Source organism: Triticum urartu, chromosome 2A, assembly GCF_056163025.1.
Source record: "Triticum urartu cultivar PI428250 chromosome 2A, HENAU_Tu73, whole genome shotgun sequence".
Classification (NCBI taxonomy): Eukaryota; Viridiplantae; Streptophyta; class Magnoliopsida; order Poales; family Poaceae; genus Triticum; species Triticum urartu.
In genome coordinates, this window is record NC_141874.1 from 417,675,471 (window position 1) to 417,698,812 (window position 23,342).

The following is a 23,342-nucleotide window of genomic DNA, read 5'->3' on the forward strand; positions in this document are numbered from 1 at the left end:
CATCTTGTTATATCATATCATGATTGTTTTGAGAAAGTGTTGTCATCCGAGATTTATTATTATTGCTCGCTAGTTGATTATGCCATTGATATGAGTAAATGTGAGACCTAAATGTTATTGTGAATATGGTTAGTTCATAATCTTTGCTGAAAACTTGAATGTTGGCTTTACATATTTGCAACAACAAGATCAAACAGAGTTTGTAAAAGTTTTTCTTTATCACTTTCAGTTTGTCAACTGAATTGCTTGAGGACAAGCAATGGGTTAAGCTTGGGGCAGTTGATACGTCTCCGTCGTATCTACTTTTCCAAACTCTTTTGCCCTTGTTTTGGACTCTAACTTGCATGATTTGACTAGAACTAACCCGGACTGACGTTGTTTTTAGCAGAATTGTCATGGTGTTGTTTCTGTGCAGAAATAAAAGTTCTCAGAATGACCTGAAAATTCACGGAGATCAGTTTTGGAATTAATAAAAAATACTGGCAAAAGAATCAAGTGAAGGGGGTCCACGCCCTAGCCACAAGGGTGGGGGCGCGCCACCCATCCTTATGGGCCCCCTGGACCTCCACCGACCTCAACTCCAACTCCATATATTCACGTTCGGGGAGAAAAAAATTAGAGAGAAAGATTCATTGCATTTTACGATACGGAGCCACCGCCAAGCCCTGTTCTTCCTCGGAAGGGCAGATCTGGAGTCCGTTCGGGGCTCTGGAGAGGGGAATCCATTGCCATCGTCATCATCAACCATCCTCCATCACTAATTTCATGATGCTCACCGCCATGCATGAGTAATTCCACCGTAGGCTTGCTGGACCATGATAGGTTGGATGAGATTTACCATGTAATCGAGTTAGTTTTGTTAGGGTTTGATCCCTAGTATCCACTATGTTTTAAGATTGATGTTGCTATGACTTTGATATGCCTAGTGCTTGTCACTAGGGTCCGAGTGCCATGATTTCAGATCTGAACCTATTATGTTTCCGTGAATATATTTGTGTTCTTGATCCGATATTGCAAGTTATAGTCACCTACTACGTGTTATGATCCGGCAACCCCGGAGTGACAATAGTCGGGACACTTCCCGGTGATGACCGTAGTTTGAGGAGTTCATGTATTCACTAAGTGCTAATGTTTTGGTCCGGTACTCTATTAAAAGGAGGCCTTAATATCCCTTAGTTTCCAATAGGACCCCGCTGCCACGGGAGGCTAGGACAAAAGATGTCATGCAAGGTGTTTTCCAAAAGCACGTATGACTATATTCGGAATACATGCCTACATTATATTGATGAATTGGAGCTAGTTCTATGTCACCCTATGTTATAACCGTTGCATGATGAATGCCACCCGACATAATTATCCATCATTGATCCATTGCCTACGAGCTCGTTTCATATTGATCTTTGCTAAGTTACTTTTTCGTTGCCATTGTTCTGATTGCTACAAAGCTGCTACTATTACTTTTGCCACCATTGCCGTTACTTCCATACTACTTTGCTACTAAATACTTTGCTGCAGATACTAAGTCTTTCAGGTGTGGTTGAATTGACAAGTCAGCTGCTAATACTTAAGAATATTCTTTGTCTCCCCTTGTGTCGAATCAATAAATTCGGGTTGAATACTCTACCCTCAAAAACCATTGCGATCCCCTATACTTGTGTGTTATCACAAGACACACATGTATCGTTGCTATTAAGGATAACAAGATGGGGCTATTCCTACATGAATAGATCTCATCTACATCATGTCATCGTTCTTATTGCATTACTCCATTTTTCCATGAACTTAATATACTAGATGCATGCTGGATAGCGGTCAATGTGTGGAGTAATAGTAGTAGACGCAGGCAGGAGTCGGTCTACTAATCTTGGATGTGATGCCTATATATTGATCATTGCCTTGGATATCGTCATAATTATTCGATCTTCTATCAATTTCCCAACAGTAATTTGTTTACCCACTATATGCTATTTTCTCGAGAGAAGCCACTAGTGAAATCTATGGCCCCCGGGTCTATTCTTTATCATATTTGCTTTGAGATCTATTTTTATTTGCTTTTGTTTTCAGATCTATTATTCCAAAAACCGAAAAATACCTTGCTGCACTTTTTGCTATTTATTTTATTTCGCATTTTATCGAGATCTATTTATCCAATCTATCATAATTTTATCCCGTCAACTTCACAATATCTGGCGCCATTACCCAAAAAAGGGATTGAGAACCCCTTATAAGCATCGGGTTGCAAGTATTTGTTCTTTGTGTGAAGGTACCATTTACATAGTGTTGCTTGGTTCTCCTACTGGATTGATACCTTGGTTTCATAACTGAGGGAAATACCTACCGTAGTTGTGTTGCATCATCCCTTCCTCTTTGGGGAGAGACCAACGTAGTTCAAGCGACATCACTAGTCTTTGATAGGCTAGGCTTTCCCTTCTCTTCTGGCATTTCTGCAGTTCAGTCCAAAGATATAGCCCCATTCCTTTGATACCGATGCATACTTAGCATAGTTCTGATGTAAGTCTTGCGAGTACTTTGGATGAGTGCTCACGGTTGCTTTTCCACCTATTTTCCCACATACTCAATTGTTGCGATCAGATGACAGATCCCAGGATCGAGCCAGATGCCAGCACCGATGACTACTACTACCCCGAGGGTGCCTACTACTACGTGGAGACCGCCCACGATCAGGAGTAGTTAGGAGGCTCCCACGCAGGAGGCCTTGCCTTTTTGATGCACGTTTCTGTTTGTGCTAGCCTTCTTAAGGAAGACTTGTTTACCTTATGTCTATACTCAGATATTTTTGCTTCCGCTGACTTGTTTGTATTCGAGCCCTCGAGGCCCTTGGCTTGTAATATAAAGCTTGTATTATTTTAATTTGTGTCTAGAGTTGCGTTGTGATATCCTCGTGAGTCTCTGATCTTGACCGTGCCCATTTGCGTGTATGATTAGTGCACGATTGAATCGGGGGCGTCACACTCTATTTCTAATAAACTTAATACCACGCATGCTGGATAGCGGTTTCGGGGTGGAGTAATAGTAGTAGTTGCATTTTTGTCAATTGCCCGACTATAATTTGTCTACCATGCCATTGCCTGCTTTCTAGAGAGATACCTCTAGTGAACCTATGCCCCCTGGGTCTATTCTCCATCAATACAAGTCTTCTATAAAAAATGCTCCTTCATTATTTGCTCTTTTATTTTGTCATTTTACTTTATTACAAACTTTATATTATTGCTTTTAACCTTATAACTAGCAAGGACATGGCGATTGACAACCCTCTTGCCGCGTTAGTGTAAGTATTTTATTTTGTTTGTGTGCAGGCATTGCTTATCTTGGTAGTCCAAAAGCTCCTATTGGTTCGATAAACCTTGGTTCTTAACTGAGAGAAAACTTTGCTGCTATCTACCTCACGCTTCCTCTTTGGGGAAACCCAACGACTACTGCGGGAGTAGCAAAGAAATTTCTGGCATTGTTCCCATGGAGTCTTCTTCTACCAAATCAGGTGTCTTTGCACAAACTCTTTATTTGCCTGTTTTATTTCTTGCCTAGTTACCTTTTTTCTTTTGCTTTGCTTTCCAAAAATCCAAAATACCAAAAATACTTGTTGTTATTTCTACTTTTGTTGCCATCATGTCTAATCCTGAAAATACTAAGCTTTGTGATTTTTCTAGTACTAATAATAATGAGTATATTAGTACTCCTATTGCTCCTCCCGCTAATAGTGCGGAGTCTTGTGAGATTAAAGCTGGTTTACAAAATATTGTGACGAAAGATCAATTTTCTGGAAATTATAACGAAGATTTTGCTACCCATCTTAATACATTTGTTGAATTATGTGATATGAAAAAACTAGGATGGGGACAATGATATTATAAAATTGAAGTTATTTTCATTTCCTTTGAGGGATAGAGCCAAATAATGTTAGTGTCTTTATCAAGAAATAGAATTGATTCTTGGACTAAGTGTAAAAATGCTTTTATTGGCAAATATTACCTACCGCAAAAATTATATCTTTGAGAAATCAAAATATGAATTTTAAACAACTTGACAAAGAACATGTTGCACAATCATGGGAAATAATGAAATTTATGCTTAAATATTGTCCCACGTATGGACTAAGTCTTTGGTTGGTAGTACAAGATATCTATGCGGGACTAAAGTTTGTTTCCATAAATCTTCTTGGATGAAATTGCAGGATAAGTGAGGATGGACATGTCATATTCTTTCGTGCCAGTAAAACTTCTTTCTACTCACATTAGGATCCATTTCATTCTCTTGATTTCTCGTTTGCCCGAGGACGAGCGAGTTTTATGCTTGCGGGAGTTGATGGCTCGAGAGTTTATGATATTTTTCAAGTGATTCTTTTTTGGTCTCCACCAGATCTTCGTTACTTCTCCGTTATTATCGTGGAATTGTCACGGCAGATGTCCTAGAGAAAGGACTTAGTCATAGGGCCATCGCAACTAGGAAGCTTAAAGGGGTTAATCAGGACAAAGGACACGAGAGGTTTTTATACTAGTTTGGCCCCTTACGATGAAGGTAAAAGCCTACGTCTAGTTGTGTTGGTATTGCTAGGGTTTCGATCACCAAGAGGCTCAACTCGCCGGCTTGGTTCTCGATCTCTTGTTTCTTGCCCTAAGTCGCCACCGGGTCGTCCCCTTATATACGCGGGTTGACGCCTGGTGGCCTACAGAGTCCCGGCCGGCTCATAATCGTGTCCGGCTCTGTGACTTCCTTTACATGCCTTTCCTTACAAGTCTTTCCTTACATACGGTGGTTTATAATACCGGGCCTTAAGCCGCCTCCAGGCCTTTGGGCCTTCTATAAGATTTAATAAACTATCATCTTGAATGTTTACTGGGCTTCTTGTGTAACCCGCCATTGGGGCTGACCCGGCCCCTCCTGGGCGGGTCATAACTGATAGCTATATCCCCAACATTAGGCCCCAGGTTGACTTTGAACTCCGTTCTTTGCCAATCTTCAATACTTAGACAAAAATCCATCTTATTATCCTCGTAGAAGTTTTTGTAACCTGTCGTGACGTCATCTTTTGAAAACGCAAAAAACTTTTATGACGTCATTTCCCAACGGATCTTCATCTTTAATGTCTCCCGAGAATTGAGGCGTCTATGCAGTTGGATAACCATTATTCGGCTATCCCTCGATTTCCGCGCCCGTCCGTTCACATTTCCCTTATAAATAGGCATGCCTCGGCTTTCTTTTTTCTTCTCTCTCGCTCCGTCTTCTTCCTCTCGCAAACCCCGTGCTGCTCGAGCTTCGCCGCTGCCGCACTTCGCCTCTGCCTCCATCGACTTTGGCCGCTGCATCAACACGAACCGATCCAGAGAACGGCAGTGACCATCGCAGAAGATCCGCGGTTGTAAGTGCCCTCCTTTTCACTTCTCAGATCCGCATTTAGGGTTTTTAGATTTCTTCGTGTTCTTCCTAGTTCATCGTAGTTCTTCATAGTTCTTCCACCGCAAGCTTCTTCTTGATCCAAAAAGACATATATGCTTGTGCGGTAGCGTTTTCGCACCTACTTTTGACGTTCGCGGATCCCTTTCTCTGGTCCAAAGATCTCATTAGAACTTACAGACTCCTCTGCGCTGAACCTTTAGGTCTAGAATTTTCTCCATTTTGAATAGCCATTTGATCTGGAATAATACCAAGCAATTAGGAAACTTGTTTGTCTCAACACTTAGTTGAATTTACCTTCTTCAAATATCTGTAGTCATGGCGGCTTACTGTGCCGGCTTACTTTTCCTTATATGACATTAGCCCTTAACTAAGCCGGCATTACTTCCATGTATTATCATCATTTAACTGTTAACTTCACCATTGAATTGAACCGGCATGTTGCCTTTCTTTGCAGTTCTTCTTTGCACATTATGCCATCAAAGGCACCAACCATCTGTAACTGGGTTCCCTCAACTGTAACTTAGGAACGTTTGAAGGAGTTTTTCACCATAGGATTTCTGCCAGGAAAAGACGTCATGTCTTACCGTGCCCTGACTCGGAAGAAGAACGGCCCAATCCAAGGGCTGGTGAAGTGATTGTTTTTACTGACCATATGAACCGTGGCTTCTCACCGCCCGGCTCAAAGTTCTTCAGAGTGGTCCTCCACTTTTTGGAACTCCACCCTCAAGATATTGGGCCCAATTCCATATCTAACATCTGTAACTTCCAAGTGCTCTCTGAGGTGTATCTTCAACAAGAGCCGACCGTGGAACTGTTTAGAGAATATACTTTTATCTGAACCGGCAGAACGAGTGCACCAACAGCCTTAGCTTAGAGCTTGGAGGCATCTCAATTCAACGCCTGCAGGGCGCTGTCTTCCCCCTCATAGTCTTGCTGAGTCATCCAAAAGACTAGAATTAGACTTGGTTTTACTGCCAAGACATTTCTCCGGCAAACGAGAGGCCACTGTCGGGTTATCGCCCCGAACGTCTTGACTCCAAGTTCGCGCTCCCTAACAAGCTCACTGCCGCTGAACGCAGAAAGTTGATACCATCCATCAAAAGGATTAATGCTCAGTTAGGGAACGGGTTAACTGGAGTTGATCTAACCCGCTGCTAGATCTCATGGCGGGTCATCCCTCTAAGCCGTCGGTCAAAGCTGATGTATGAGTATGGTGGAGGCCCGGATGACTCTCTTTGTCACAGGCCCGCTCAATTAACAGAAGAAGATACTGTTTCAATGTCAACCCTTCTGGTGAACAGGAAATACGAAGATTGCAGTATTGTCGGGTTAAACCCCTTCTGCAAGCTTAACTCGGTGCGAGAAGTAAGGATATTCTAATCTCTTCTCCTTTGTATTTTTCCCAGCCGTATTCTTTAATACTTGCCTGACCTTTTCATTGTGTTTTTACCTGTCTACAGGCCAACTCTGACTTCTGGAAAGTTAAATATGACCACGAGGCTGCCAAGAAAGCGAGAGCCGCAGCCATAAATGCCAAGAAAACGACCCGGAGGTCAAAAAAGAAGAAGAGCACTGCCGAAGACTGGATGAAGCTTGACGATTCTTCTGAGTCGGAGGTAGCCCTTGACTCCCTTGGCCAATTTTTTAACAATCTTATTAAAACTGATCATTACCAGGATGACACTGGGGCCAGTCGGGCCGTGGAAGAAGAGGTAACTATCATTTCCTCCGACTCAGAGCCCTTGCCAAGACAAAAAATTCGACGAGTGATCCATAAAGTAAGATTTTCTAACCCTTTAGCTCACTTGGATCCCAACTTTATTTTGAAAAGGCAGCAACATGAGAGCCGCCATCAAGCCCGCACTAAAGACGAACCGGCTGTTGTTCTTCAACAAACTCCTCAGAAGCGCCGGAATGAGGTTTACTTCTTTTGTCCTTAACTCTGTTTAATGAATCCTTTCCCTTGCATTATTTTAACTTTATTTTATCTTTTCAGGAGGTGTCTCGCTCTTCTGGTGACTCATCGCAGACTCAATTTCCGGCCTTCAAGACTGCCCCTGGGTAATGAAAAATCCTCCTTTTTCCGGTTTGTTCAAATTGTATCTTTGTACTGACAGTCCTGCAACTTCTCTCTTAGTGGCCAAGCTAAGTCCAAGAAGGCAAAGGCAGCTAAACCCGCGGAAGACCCACCAATCCTTGCATCTGACCCTGCCAGGCCACCTTCCCCTCCATTAACTGACGCTCCAGAAGACCCGCCTGTTGATGCAGAATCAAATCCTCCTGAGCCGTCGTTTGATGAGACCACTGTGAACCCTTCCACAACTGGACATCAAGCTCAGCCAACCCGCCATCACCGTCTACACAAGACGTTCAGATCACCGGGAGCCGTTTTATTGAGCCAGGGAATCCAACCGTGCTGGCTCGCCACACGGTGAAACAAGAGGCATTGGAGAGGCAGAAAGTGCGTTTTGACATTGCCAATTATGATCATCTAAATGCCAACGATATTTTATCTGGCTATCTCATCCATGTGCACTCCAGTCGCGATTCTGAGATCGAAATGGTCAAACAGTTGCAGTTGAAATACGAGGTATGTTCTTCTGGCTTATCTATATTCCTCCAGCCCCCAAGTCTTCAGATTATGAGAGAACTGAAATGATCTGTAGACTTTATATTATAGGCCAAGACCGTTACCTTCGAAACTTTTCTTGAATTCAGCAAAATAGAACAAAGCTTCACCTGAAGTTCCCAAGGGCCGGTTCCTTTTGATCATAAATGAGCCGGTGCTTTTAAATTGATTTGTACCGTATTGAAAGAACTTAATACTCCGACTTAACCTTGAGAAACTTGCTGGATTGCATACATTAGCCCCCAAGTGCCAAGTGATGTTACTTTGTAAAGTACTTGGGACTTAAAATATGTCTTTAGAGTCATAAAATTTTGTTTTGGCACACATTAGCCCCCAAGTGTCAAGTGGTTTTTTTTGTAAAGTACTTGAGACTTGAATCTTGATTGTTGAACATTTTGAAGCAAAATCTTGACTCGGCTGAGTATGTTTTTTGCAGAATGCCTTATCTGAAATGAACTCGCAATTGACTGACGCGAAGACCCGGCTAGCGAGTCAGGAGGCAGAAATCAAATCTGCTAACTCCAAACTACAAATAAGTCTCTCTGAGACGGAAAATTTAAAGACCAGCTTCATCGCCAAGAAGAAAACATGGGTAGATGAAAAAGCGCTTCTGACGCAATGCGCCGAGAAGGCTGAAGCATCCCTTGAAGAGGTTTCAACAGAGTTGAAGGGTTTAAAGGGTCGGGTGTCTCAAATGGTGGCCGCCATCTTTGGTAAACCATCTATCTTTAATCTGGTGTACTTTTTGTTGATCTGGAATATAAGCCACCAGCTGACTTTGTGTATAAAATATGTGCAGGCCCACGAAGCAAGAACCTGAGCCAAGATCCTTTGATTAAACTAAAGGCAGTGTATACTTTAGTAGAACAACTGTATATTGGCGCACAACGGGCACTTGCCGCCATCTCTCCTGCCAATCAAGGACCCAACCGGCTTAGCGACGTCTTGAAGAAACTATCAATCCTGCCCGCCAGATTTCAAGAAGTGAAATGGTCCTGTGCGCGTGCTGGAGCTTTGACTGCCCTGAGCCGCTCCAAGGCTTGGTGCCAGACCTAGATCCGGCGGACGTGGCCAGAGGCTATCCCACCGTGAAGGAAGACGGATCTCCCTTTGAGCAGGATGACTTCATGGCTTGCGTGCGCGGAGTCCGACCTCAGGAAACTACCCTTGGAGATGACACCAACATCGACAAATACCAGCCGGGTTTTGATGTTGAAAATAAGAAGATGGAGATTTCCTCGTACAAGGTGACAAATTTGATCCCTCTTGTAAGAGAAAATACATTTGCCCCGGAAGTTGACCCGGCCGTCCTGATCGACGAAGAAGCCAAATTTGTCATCGTGAATGGTTTTGACTGGCCCAACTTCCAGCCAACAGAGGGCGGTGAACTGGCGAGGGAGGAGTAATAACCATCTTCATTGGCTTATAAAAAGCCTTGTAATAGTTTAGCTGTGAAAACACTGAATGCCTTGCCTATGCCATCATGCATAAAACACTGTGTGTGACTCCGTATTTCCCGATGGCAACATATGCATCATATTTGATGATTGTTTCTGCAACACTTTAACTCTGTTCCTGTAGATACAAGAGAAAAGACTAGCTTGGCGGCTTAGAACCGAATGGGTTAAAACACCCGGCTGATAGCCAATATGTTTACCATAATAGAAAACAGAAACAGATATAAAAAAGGACAAGGGCTGAAACTAACCCTTTGGTTAATGCAGCAGGCAATTGCATATAAATAATAGCCATACTTGTACCTTTGATCCTTAGACCACCGGCTTGAATAACCCGGGTAATGCCTCTGAATACTTAATGATCATCATACCTTGGTGGCCTTGTTGTCAAATAAACAAGCCGGCGAAGAAGATCATGCTAATTATTTGTGGAATTGAGACAACAAAAAACTAAAAGGCAAATAACAGGTAGCAAGTATGATTTAACCTTATATTTAAAGGTTGGTGGCTTCTGATTCGAATACGATCAGTAAACCGGACCAAAGGGGTTAAGCTAAGGTTCGAATACGACCATATAGCCCCCAATGGCTTTGGCGTTGCGCCTATCAAGAGGGTACTGACAGCTATGTTCTCTTTGGTTCGAATACGACCTATGTTTGAACAGGAAGCCCCCAAATGACCTTGAGAGGTTTTTAACGACCCTGATTCGAATACGATCCAAGTCAGTCCCAAAAGGGGTTAAGCTATGATTCGGATACGATCAAGAAGCCCCCAAGTGAGTTTGGCCTTGAGCCGATCAAGAGGGTTACGACAGCTATGTTCTCTTTGGTTTGAATACGACCTATGTTGTTTGAACAGGAAGCCCCCAAGTGACCATGATATTGCAGCTAGATTCGAATACGATCATAAGCTGGACCAAAAAAGGTTAGACTTGATTCAAATATGATCAGCTCCTTAATAGTCATTTGAAAATAAGAAATAACAAAGATGCATAATCTTTGAAAAGAAAAGAGACTGATGGTCTTACTTTATTGCTTATCATGGTATATACAATGTTAAAGTATGTACATGATGAGAGCCGGTGGCTCAGGTGTAGTATGGCCGAAGTTGAGCAATGTTCCACGGCCGGCGGGTCTCCTCCTCCGACTTACGTGAGTCTTTGTGCTCTCGAACGTCAATGAGGTAATACGACCCGTTGTTTAAGTTCTTGCTGACCACAAAGGGTCCTTCCCAAGGTGGGGATAACTTGTGTGCATCTGACAGATCCTGGACGAGCCGGAGCACCAGGTCGCCTTCCTGAAAAGTCCTGGACTTAACCCGGCGGCTGTGATAACGGCGCATGTCCTGTTGATAAATTGCTGATCGAGCCGCTGCTAAGTCTCTTTCTTCATCTAACAAGTCGAGTGCATCCTGTCTGGCTTGTTCATTATTAGCTTCAACATAAGCCGCCACGCGGGGCGAGTCATGACGGATGTCACTAGGCAACACTGCTTCTGCTCCATACACCATGAAAAAAGGTGTGTAACCTGTAGACCTGTTAGGCGTGGTGTTGATACTCCACAGCACCGAGGGTAATTCTTCTACCCAACAACCCGGTGTTCGCTGTAAGGGAACCATAAGCCGGGGCTTAAGACCTTTTAAAATTTCCTGATTTGCTCTCTCAGCTTGACCATTGGATTGAGGATGAGCTACAGAAGAAACATCAAGTTGGATATCTCACGTTGACAAAACTCCTCCATAGCCCATTGGGATAGATTATTGCCATTGTCAGTGATAATACTGTGTGGAAAACCAAAGCGGAAGATCACCTTTTTCATAAACTGAACCACCGTGGCTGCATCACACTTACTCACCCGTTCTGCCTCAACCCACTTTGTGAATTTATCAACTGCCACTAAAAGATGTGCCTTTTTATCCTTAGACCTTTTGAAAGGCCCCACCATGTCAAGCCCCCAGACCACAAACGGCCAAGTGATTGGAATCACCCGGAGCTCTTGAGCCGGAACATGTGCTCGTCGTGCAAATTTTTGACATCCATCACATCTGCTGACCAGATCCTCTGCATTAGCGTGAGCCGTCAACCAGTATAAACTGTGACGAAAAGCTTTGGCCACTAGAGATTTTGACCCGGCGTGATGACCACAATCGCCTTCATGGATCTCACGAAGTATTTCTTGGCCTTCTGTAGGGGAAACACACCGTTGAAACGCTCCAGAGACGCTGCGATGGTATAGTTCTCCATCAGAAATCATCATTGACTTAGACCGACGGGTTATCTGTCGAGCCAGGGTCTCATCTGCTGGCAACTCTCCCTGGATCATGTAAGCCAAGAACGGCACTGTCCAATCTGGGATGACATGAAGAGCTGCCACCAAGTGCCCCTCCGGGTCAGGAACAACTAAATCTTCTTCTATGGGCAACTTGACAGATGGGTTATGCAAAACATCCAAAAAGGTATTAGGTGGTACCGGCTTACGCTGAGACCCCAACCGGCTTAAAGCATCAGCCGCTTCGTTCTTCCTATGGTCAATGTGTTCCACCTGATAACCTTTAAAATGCCCCGCAACAGCATCAACCTCCCGACGATAAGCCGCCATGAGAGGATCCTTGGAATCTGTCGGATTTCGGGTTCCGGCAGACCCTTGAGGTTCGAACATTGGGGTGCGCGCGGAGATCTCTCCCCTACCGATCTACGTACAATCTCCTCGCGTGATCTAAACTGGAAACAACGAACAACACAAGGGACACAAGGTTTATACTGGTTCGGGCCACCGTTGTGGTGTAATACCCTACTCCAGTGTGTGGTGTGGTGGATTGCCTCACGGGCTGATGACGAACAGTACAAGGGAAGAATAGCCTCGCGAGAGGTGTTCTTAAGCTGGTGCGATGAACTGCTAGGGTGAGTTCAATCGCCTCTCTCTCTCTCTGCTAGGGCTCTCGATGTCCCTCGACTCTGTGTGGCTAGTTCTACTTATAGAGGCCCTGGGCCTCTCCCCAAATAATGAGTGGGAAGGGCGCCAACAATTGGCCATTTTGAAGGGGAACATATAGTACAAGTTATCCTGACCAAAGGTGGTCTTCGGCTGCCAAAAGTACTGGTGATGACGTCGTCTTGGGCTCCATGGTGACCTCCGTCCTGCCGCTCTGCTGGTCTTGGTATTGTTGCACCAAAATGGTAACATTTGCCCGGTGCCTTGGCCTGTGCTTGCCCCCTTTGCACCAAAGGGGAAACAAGGACACTGCGCAGGCCGGCGCCCGCCTGGTCTCGATCGTCATGGCTTGCGTCACCGGTTCCTCGCGAGGTACCCCTGCCTTGATCTCTTCGCCTCCTCGTGAGCCTGCCTGATGAGGCTGCCTTTGACGAAGCTTTCTGTCGTCCGCCCCGCGAGGCTTGGCCCCTCGTGAGGGTCTTGAGCTTGAGCTGATGAAGATGGGCCGCGCTGGGCCACCACTTGAGCCACGCCGCAGGCCGCAGGCAGGCAAGTCTGGGGACCCCCGTTCCCAGAACGCCGACAGTAGCCCCCGAGCCCAAGGCGCGCCCGGGCTTGGCCCAGCAGGGAAGCGAAGGGGCAAGCACAAAGCGTCGCGGGCCCCAACAGCCTGCAGCCTTGGGCGCCGTGTGGCGATTGATTGGACGTGGGCGTTTGCGCTTCCCCATGATGCCTCGGCGACCGCACGACTTGACAAGTCCCTGCATGCAGAGAAAACGGTCATGATTACCTGCGATCGTGGTGCTCGGCGGTTGGCCTCCACCGGCTATAAGTACGGGGCTGGGCGAGCCCCTTCAGTCCATCCCTTCTTGCTGCTCCTTTCCTTCTCCTTCCTTGCTCTTGCTTCTCCTTACGCCAATGGCACCAATCTGCCGGTTCTCTGCAAAAGAGAAGGGAAAGGCCCCCCGAGAGGGTCCTGACCCACTTCCGCCGAAGAAGCCGCTGGTCCTCTGCCACCCAGATGAGGGTGCTCAGCAAGAGGCACTGAGGCCCTGGTACGAGCGGCCGCCACCTGGGTTTCCGCTACCCTTACACACCCGCGTCGTAGGTCCTGGGGGAGAAGGCGTCGAGTAACATCGACGGTGCCGCCGTCGACACCGGTGAGTCACGGTGGTGCGCGTCATTCCTCCTGGAGTCCATGCTGAGCGCTCCTCTCGCGAGCTCGTGCTCCACGCCGCCATGCCTCCAAGCTCATGGATTCGCCTCCCTCCTTCCTTCGCCTTCAAGATGCCGACGAGCGGGGCTCTGGAGCTCTGGCTGCAGCACGCTGACTGCAGCACCCTTGCGACCGGAGCGGAGGTCGCGGTCGTCGCTCCGGGCAAGGTCTTCATGACCCGGGGCTGGGGCAAAATTGCTCGGGTCTGCCGAACGGTGGGCGCCCTTGTAATTCATCTTGAATACGACGGCACCTCCCTGATGTTCTTCAAGGTCTTCGATGCTGAAGGACGCCGGCTGGAGTGCTGCCCCAGGGAGAGCGGCAGGGGCGACAAACTGGCAAGGACCTGGCCTACCCATCGGCCCTCCAGCAGCTCCTCAGGCAGCAGCGGAGGAGTTGGGGAATTCAATGGCTCCCCCGAGCTCCTCGCGACTCCGGAGACGAGCGACGACAGCTACGAGTCCCCGAGCTCGCACGGTGCTCAGAGCGGGGCAGCTGCGTCTAATGCCGACGCCACTGATCTGGATGGGGTTGGCGTCGATGTTGGGCAGCCCACTATTGATGATGGCGTCCCTTGCGGCGGTGCGGGCAATTAGCATTCCTTAGGATTAGTACTCTTGTTCCCTGCGAGGAATCGAAGCAACACCCCACGGGGGTATGTAAGGCGCCTGCCATGTCTTTTATGAATATTATATCCTTAATATGAATCAATGCGAGGTGCTTGTCCTGTCTCAGCTCGGCTCCCCCTTTCTATCCTTGCGAGGACTTGGCGCTCTACGCTGACAGGTCCCAGTCCCCAGGCAGCCTTCAGCCGTCGCTGGTATGCCAGGTCGCGATGCCGTGGTCAAGGCCAGGAGGTGAGCGGCCCGAGGTCCGGTAAGAGCCCCCGAGTCGCGATGATCGGGAGTTCCCCTTTAGCGCTCAAGCAGCCCTCGCTGGGCGAGAAAGGAAGGTAATGTCGCCGTGACAGAGCCGCACTGGGCGAGGATTTTGCGCTACGTTGGTCCAACTCTTGTAAGGGCGTGACTTATCTCTTGAGTTTGGTGTAGTTCCTCGATGAAGCACCTGGCCCAAGCGGTGGCAGCTGAGGCGCTACTGGGTTAGGTCCTCGCGAGCTTCTTCCCACTCCCCCGCATTTTCCTTAATGCTCTACGTCCTCAGGTCCCGGCCCTTGAGCGAGCTCAGCCGCCGCTGGTATGACAGGTCGCGATGCCGTGGGTCAAGGCCAGGGGTGAGGGCTGGAGAGCCAGTAGGAGCCCATGAGTCGCGATGCTCAGGCGCTCCCCTTTTAACGTGCAAGCGGTCCGTGCCGGAGAGAGGGAGAGACAGCTCGTGATGTCCCTAGCGTTGCTCCTGGAGTAGGTCCTGCACACCAGTCATAAAGAGAAACAAGACCTGTCGTTACGGTAGCCAGCCAACCTTTGGTTGCTCCGGGGGAGTGATTGGGGCATTGAGGGCCTGGTGAGGTGGCGCCTTGCGGGGATGACGCGGCCAGAGCTCGACCACTCAGATTTTTCGGCGTTGCAGGGACGGACCCGTGCGCAGATGTCGTGCCAGAGCGAGCAGCTCCATAGGTAGGCGTCAATCGAGTAGGCGGTTAGGTCGGGTATGTTAAGCATGCAGGAGGAAATTCATTTTAAGTAGACGCGGGAAAAGCAAACGCCGCAGGGCCAGGCCCGAGCAGCTCAGGGATGATGCAGCCCGAGGGGCGCCCCCGACAAGGTAAGTAAAGAGCATAAGAAAAACGGATACATGTCGCAGGGACAGACCCACGCGACCTGGGAATGATGCGGCCCTGTGGGCGCTCCCAGCTAAAAACAGAACTTAGAAAGATGTCACCTGGTGTCGTTGAAGATTGAGTGATATTGAAGAAGCAGGCGATGCGCGATGAAGACGTCGATCCTTACGAGCCCCCAGGCCCAGGAGCCTCGGGAGGCTCCGGGGGCACAGGTGGGTTTCCGAGGGCCTTTTACATCTCCGCCAGGACCGTACCATGCCTGACCTCCTGAGCCTCCAGAATGCTCCTCAGCACGCGCCGATGAGCGGCGACCGCGTTCGGCAGGCCGAAAGGCATGCGAACGTAGTTGTGAGGCGGACCCTCACAACGCCCCGCGCGCGAAGGCCAGAGGCGCTCCTGAGACGCGGCTCGGTTGAGCCCTGGCATGTCAACACAGACGCGTAGCCCACCATCCTCGCCTGGATGCAGGGCCATGGCAGGCAAGCGGCGGCTGCCGCGCATGACTCTCGACTCCTGTAGCTCCTGAGTGTTGCTTGCGATGAACTCCTGAGGGTTTGGTATTCCTTGCCCTGTACCTTCCTGAGGGAAACGTGCCTGGAAGCACCCCTCCAAGTGGTGCCCGAGCTCCTCCCTCGCGACCTTGGCAAAGTCGGTGGCTCTCCAAGAAAGAGCCCCCAAGCCCTGCCTGAGGAGGGCGCCGAGCGCGCCTTCCTATGCGAGAGAGGATGGCGCTCCCTGATTAGGCGCAGATCCTGACCCAACACCTCCGGAGGCGCTTGCCTCCTTATGGATTGGGCCAGGCGAAGCCTTCTTCTTGGGGGTCGCCTCGGTAAGTCTTCCGTTTCTGCGGTCCGAGTCTTCGATTGCCGCGGCTTGGAACACGCGCTCAAGTGAACACACCGCGTCCCTTTCTTCACAGGGTATGGTGATGACTCCACCGCTTCCTGGCATCTTGAGGACATTGTATCCATGGTGAGTCACTGACATGAACTTGGCTAGGGCTGGGTACCCGAGGATGGCGTTGTATGGTAGACGGATGTGGGTGATGTCGAAGTCGATGAGCTCGGTGTGGTAGTTGTTGCGCTGCCCGAAGGTGACTGGAAGGCGAACCTGCCCTATCGGAACAGTGGAACCATCAGTGACTCCTGAGAAGGGCTTGGTTGGCTGAAGCTGATCGTACGGCACTTGGAGATTGTTGAATGTCTCGACAGACAGGACGTTGAGTCCTGCTCCGCCGTCAATGAGGGTCCTGGTGACCTGCACGTTGCTGATGACTGGGGAGCAAAGCATCGGGAGGACTCCGGCCGTTGCCGCGCACTTGAGCTGATCCGCTGAGCTGAACGTGATAGCGCACGCAGACCACCTGAGGGGGCACGTGGCCTCAAGCTTGGGGAGGACTGCATTCACCTCGCGAGCAAATTGCTTGAAGATGCGCTGTGAGGCTGGGGCCTGTGCGCCACCCAAGATGCAAGCGATTGCACGCGGCTCCTGGAAGCCCCCGGCCCCCTCGTCCTGATGTTGGTCTTCGTTCCTCCTTGGCGGTGGCGGCAGAGGAGGAAGGCCTGCGTTGCCGCGCGGGCGATCCTCATGAGGCTGATCCCTCCAGCCTCCCTCGCGAGGCTGGTCCTACCAGTGATCCTCGCGATGTGGGTCTCGCCACCCTTGGCGAGGGCCACGGTCTTCCCATCGTCCGCCACCTCTTCCTCCTCCTCGGCCATAGCCCCTGTCGTTGCGCTCGGGGCGTCGGCCGACACATCCATCTCTCATGGCCCTGAGCTCTTGACATTTGTTGGTGTTGTGGGTGTGGAGGTCGTGGTACACGCAGTACCGGTTGCCCTTGGATGACTCAGGCTATTCCCTGCCTCGCTTGGTGTCTGGCTCCGCTGCAAGCACGGCAGCCCCCTTGCGCTTCACGTCATTGGCCTTGGGCTTCTTCTCTTCTGGGTCGGCAGCCGGGAGTTCGAGGAGGGAAAGGTGCCCTTCCTCAGCCCTGGCGCACTTGGTCGCCAAGTTGAACAGCTCCAGGGATGTGCACAGGTCTTCATGGATTGCTAGCTCCCCCTTCATCTTGACGTCGCGTACGCCATCGGAGAAGGCCGAGATGATGGCTTCTTCAGTCACCTTGGGGATCTTGAGGCGAGCGTTGTTGAAGCGCTGGATGTATTTCTGCAGGGTTTCCCCTTGCTGCTGCTTGATGCGGCGCAGATCGCTCACGGCCGGGGGCCGGTCGCGAGTGCCCTGAAAGTTGGCGATCACTACACCACGACACTCAAAGGAGCGTCAAATTATCTGTCGACATAGGGCACCTAAGGCGACACATTTAGTGTCGGCAAAGACCTTTGTCGACAGAAAAGAGCTATCGCCTATAGTCCTGCCGGGAAAGGTCTTCGCCGACAGATAAATATATGCCGACAGATAGTATGTCAGCTTTGGAGAGACCTATGGCGACAGACATTTATACACCGACGGACTGTTCTATGCCAACAGGTCATCTAACAGTGCGCTATACCGTTAGATTGTATGACATACATTGCTACGCCGACAGTTTGTGTGTAAGTGCCCTAAGCCGACAGTTTGTGCGACGCCCAATACTTCTGCCAACAGATTTGCTGTCAACGCTCTACATTTCACGAGAAATACAAATGCTCCATATTGTGAGTGAAAACACATTCATAATATTCAACTCATGTTCAATACGAAATACATACAATTGCACTCTTCTATTCAGCAAAAGATACCATTGATCAATGCATTCATTCGACATATATAGAAGATTCATTAGTTTTCTTCACTGAAGTTAGCTACAGCCATTAAGTATACACAAGTCAGATATAAGTACCGAGAGAGGCATGTTATTACAAGCATAATGGCCAAAGTTCCTAGGAGACAAATGCTTGATCACTTGACTACTACAGAATATTATGGAAGACCAACTCTTCAATCACCAAGCCAAATCAACTTCCATATGAACAAAATGTGTGAACCCTGTTTTCAACAAAAGAAATCAGGAGAACATCTTCGATCAACTTGTGGACTTGCTACTTTCTACCATTTGTCCCTACAAAAGAACTCATATGTTTCAGAAGATGTACAATACACACACACATCATGCAGCATTACGAAATATCATATGATGAATTGAAACCATTCATAATTGAACTAGCCTCGTACATGGAAGACCACAATAAAGAAAAAGGCTGGAGTCGAGTGGCATCAATCAAGCAGAAAACAAAGTTGAACTGTATATCATGGGTTCAAAACAGCAGGGGCACCCTTGGTTCCAAAATTACAGAATCTCTGTCATGCAACTACACAAGCATGAACCTAGGAGCCCAGTCGAATGCAGTGGCGGCAACCGAAGCCCGAATGGGCCTCAGCATGGTAGTTTGGTTCACGACCAAGTACTCCCTGCGTTCCTAAATATAAGCCCTTTTAGAGATTCCAATATGGACTGCATATGGAGCAAAATGAGTGAATCTACATTCTAAAATATGTCTATATACATCTATATGTCGTACGTATTGAAATATCCAGAAAGGCTTATATGTAGGAACGGAGGGAGTAGAATAGAAACTATGCCAGAGTAGAGCAGCGAGAAATTTGGGGGGGGGGGGGGGGGGGGGGGGTAATCTCAGAGTCAAGAGGAGCAGCGCCACAACCTTGTGTGGGAAGTCGAGGTCAGGGTCGTCGACTTGGGGTTGGGGTCCCAGTTATCCTCCTCGCCCACGGAGCCGTGTGCCTACCAAATCAAGAAGGAAAATAAATACCATATTATTCCAAGGTCAAACATACAATCAAGTGGCAAAAGAAAGAAAGATCACATGACGATTATAAGCAAAAGAATAACTTATTTATAAAACCCCCTCCATTAATTCAATCTAGTCTAGTGTCAACCAAGTAGCAACTAGATCATGGTTTAGTATTTTTTTTATCCTGGACCGAACTGGTAGATTTGATGAACAATGCCTGAATAAGAAAACTACTACTACAATCAATATATATCGGCAATGGTGGTCTCATATATAGTAGCACATTACGCGAAAAGATGATATGACACAATCAAAAACCTCAAATGAGCAACCAACAAAGCTTCATTTAGTTGGAGGGCTTAGAACACGCGCATCAGAGAAGAAAGATAAATATACCCACTTGTTGATATATAAGCAAGCAACATCACATGGTCTGCAAGCGTCAAAAGGGCAGCCCGGTGCATGTAGCTCCACTTGCGCAGGGTCCGGGGAAGGGTCCGACCGCTTTGGGTCTATTGTACGCAGCCTTTCCCTACATTTCTACAAGAGGCTCTTTCCAGGACTTGAACACGTGACCTCATGGTCACAAGTCTGCAAGCGTCAAAGTAAAGAGTAATTTCTATTGTACCAGATTAGATTGCTTACTCAATAAATAAACCTGAAATTCAATCTATAAGCAAGCAACATTGATATCATTCAATAAAAACCTCAGAGGAGCAACCAGCAAAAATGATGCATTCAGTTTGATATATCAATGTAAACAGGACAAGCAATGCTTAAACGATGAAAACAAAAGCAAGAAAGAATAATTGATGTTGTTGTGGCTTGCATCGGACTCCATTTTCGGTTGCGACAGCGATTAGAACATCTTTGTCAAAGAGGGATCACAAGCCCAGAACAAAACAAGATAACTGCATTTACGCACAATTCCTAGTTCCCTACTAAACAACAATAGCAACATAGTCAGGCCACTTGCATCGGACCATAAACTGGCCAGAATTAATGCGATGATACAGAAAGGCCAGAGGGAGGAAAGTTGTTGTTTATTACCACCATTGACTGTTGTTACTATTTTAGTTGATCAAAAGGGTGACTTGGTTGCTTCCTAATCCTGATACTGATCCAATTCCAACCGACCTCCTGCCTAGAGCTGGGCTAGAGGGATTCCAACTCTACCTACAAACCAGGCATATTAATTGGTAATATATATTTGAAAAAACATGTATATATCTAATTCACATGTATGTGCTTCAAAACTAATGATGCATATAGTACCACAAGCCATTTTCGATTAGTACAAGGGTTACCCAGCAGCAACGATATAGAAAAAACCATGAAAGTTGTTTACCTTCAGGCCAAACAGCGCCAAGTATTGCTTCTCATGTCCTTAATACTACTTCCCAGGCTGATCATGCCTAGGCAGCAGAGCGGTCCACCCATCAGCGTCAGAGACAGGCTTCGAGGACCTCGGCTAACCCTGCTTCATCCTCGAGCATCAATGGCTCATCACCGTCATCATCATCGAAATATAAATCATCGTCATTAGCAATCATCTGCTCTCAAAAAGGAAATCATTCAATTAAAAGAGAGTCATCTCCTGAATCTTAATTGTAACCAAGATCCAACCAGCAGAATGGTGGCATGCCACAGGATGCCAAAAATTGTTAGTTCAACAAGGAGAATATATCAAGGGAAAATCTAAAAAGAAGAAACAAGGCTTGCCGCTGGCCTATCCGCAAAGTACCTGGGATAGATATATGCTAGCAGCTAGCATTCTTGCTGGAATAATATTCACATGTATGTGCTTGCAAACTAAACCATACATTTTCCGCTAGTTGCCATGATTAAGGCTCGGGATTTGATACTATTTGCATAATTAGGGTGCTGCTGTACATATATAAATATAGAAACCAAATACTCAATGTTCTTCCATAAACCAGATTTACTATCACCACATTGTGCCCTTACTTATGATACTTTTTGATAGAAACTAGGTATTATGACAGTCTAATGCATCCAATGTTCATAATGACATTACAAATTGTACCATTAAGCAGCTTAGGAGGACCATCCTCTGTTCCTGTAACAGAACCGATGTAAATTCTTCACTTGCCCCCACCACCTACATATAAAGATTGATTGTTAGTACATTATTACTGAAAAATGCTTCTCTTTGATAGACGCATCACTACATGTGTACATAATTAGGACATACAGATCACATTTGTGACTTCATAGGCCCACACATAATCTGATTTAGCCACAAGGCTTTGAAGCTGGCACCCGTGCAATAAGAAATAAATAAATGAAAAATAAAATATGCCACTCACAACGGGAAAAGTAATTACAATTCTAACAGACTCATCCCTCTCCTTTGTACTGCCTCTGCCAGGAAATTGTTACATGCTACAAATTTGTGGATGAAGCACGCACAAGAAAAACAATAGATTTACTTACCCAGAGGCCAGCCGATTCATGGCTGGATCTAGTTAGTTACCTACACGTACTAGAAAAGCATTGACCCAGCTCACCTAGAGCGACCGAATCTGGAGGTGGGGCAAGGAAGGGGCGACGAGAAAGGACTCACATACCAGAAGCTTACCTCAGGCCGGGCGGAGGGAAGGAAATCAGCCGGAACAGAGGCCACAGGTGGAGGAAAACCAGCGCTGGATCCTCGGCGGCCGACGGCCTTGCTTCTCCTTACTGGTGGACTGTTCTGCTGCTCCTGTCTGGTGGCGCTTGACGGCGCTGCTGCTCCTGTACGGTGGCGCTTGACAGCGCTGCTACTCCTCAGCGCAGCGGATGGAGCTGCTGCTCCTGGGCGGATGGTGCCCTGCGGGGAGGAAGGTCAGGGTTGGAGTTGATGTGGCGCGAGGGAACAAGCGGACGGGCGGCGGCGCGGTCGAGTTAGGTTTAGGTCGGAGGCGGCGGCGCACGGGTTCTATGTGAGTGGTGAGAGAGAGAAGGGTGAGATTGGGGGTTGGACGGGTGTGTTTTTTCTTTTCTTTTGCTGGTCTGGTCCGACTCGGGTGTTTTCCATCGCGCGCATATGGATGTGGGTGGAAGGAAACAAAGCCGACACTTTTTTGTCCCAAAGAATCAGCGACACACAAACAATCAGTAAAGATTGTAACTGCTGACAGAAATTACGTCGGTGCTTTGCTGGTGCTTCAGCGATAGATAATGTGTCAGGAGGTTATATAAATACTATCATACTATATGTCGGTATGGTTTGGGAAAAAAAGTGTCGGCATTGCTCACTTTTACCAACAGATGCATGTCGTCTTTGTGGTGTCGTGGTGTAGTGGATGAAGCGAGTGCGCATCTCGTCTCAGGAGGAGATTGTGCCAGGAGCCAGGTTCAGGAGCCAGGTGCGGGCCCCGTCCTTGAGCATCATGGGAAACCAGTTCGCCATGACCCTTTCGTCTCCGTTGGCGGCTTCGATGCATAGCTCGTAGAGTTGCAGGAACTCCGCAGGGTCCATCGTGCCATCGTAGCGAGGGGGCAGGTCGGGCTTGAACTTGCCTGGCCATGCGAAGCCGCGTAGCTTGGGGGTGAGGGCACGGCAGCCTGCTGTGGCCACCGGTGCCTTTTGCTGGTACTGGGCTTGCTCCTGGGGATTACCGCGCGCCGCCGCTTGGAGCAGCGCGGGGTCTTGGCATGGGGGTGCAGGGACGCGATCTTGGCACGCCGGCGCCGGGAGCGCGCGAGCGCCTTCTTGGGGACGAGGGATCTCTTGGCAGCTCCTTCCTTGCTGCGTAGGCGCCGGGCGCGGAGGGTCTTGCCCCGGGGCTGCGCGCCTTGGAGCCAGGGCACCTCTTTGGGGAGGAGGTGGTGGAGGCACCTCCTGATCCTCGCCTCCTGCGCAGAATGGAGGGCGAGGCAGCGAGAGGGACGGCAAGGGGGAATCCTCCTGCGGCGCTGACGAGCTCGGTGATGCGGGCGAGCCAGTCTTCGTAGAGGTCGTCGACGAGACGGTAGTGCAAGAGTTCTCTTGCCAGGAGCAGCGCGGCATGCGCGTCCGTGGGGGCGCGATGGGCGTGGGACGACGAAGCGGCTGGAGTCAGCGACGGTGTGGCGGTGCGGCCCTCCCGCTGCACCGAAGGATGCTGGGAGGAGGCTTGCTGCTCGTTCCCCGTCGGGCCGGTGGCGGCGTTGGCGGCAGGCGACGGGGAACGACGAGGACGTCCGCCGACGGGCGCCGTCTG

General features: G+C 48.4%; 1 long non-coding RNA gene across 5 annotated transcripts; it reads right to left on the reverse strand.

The window, feature by feature from the left end:
* Positions 1 to 18,125: 18,125 nt before the first annotated feature.
* On the reverse strand, positions 18,126 to 22,149 carry LOC125537601 (uncharacterized). 5 transcript variants are annotated; one of them, XR_007295999.2, is made up of 7 exons: positions 21,737 to 22,149; positions 21,182 to 21,256; positions 20,483 to 20,611; positions 20,185 to 20,310; positions 19,535 to 19,725; positions 19,045 to 19,124; positions 18,126 to 18,443 (listed from the first exon to the last, which is right to left on the reverse strand). It is a non-coding gene; the product is annotated as an uncharacterized LOC125537601 (long non-coding RNA). The 5 variants fall into 5 exon arrangements; XR_015616598.1 differs by having other exon boundaries at positions 20,483 to 20,636; XR_015616596.1 differs by having other exon boundaries at positions 20,483 to 20,687.
* Between the last annotated feature and the right edge of the window lie 1,193 nt (positions 22,150 to 23,342).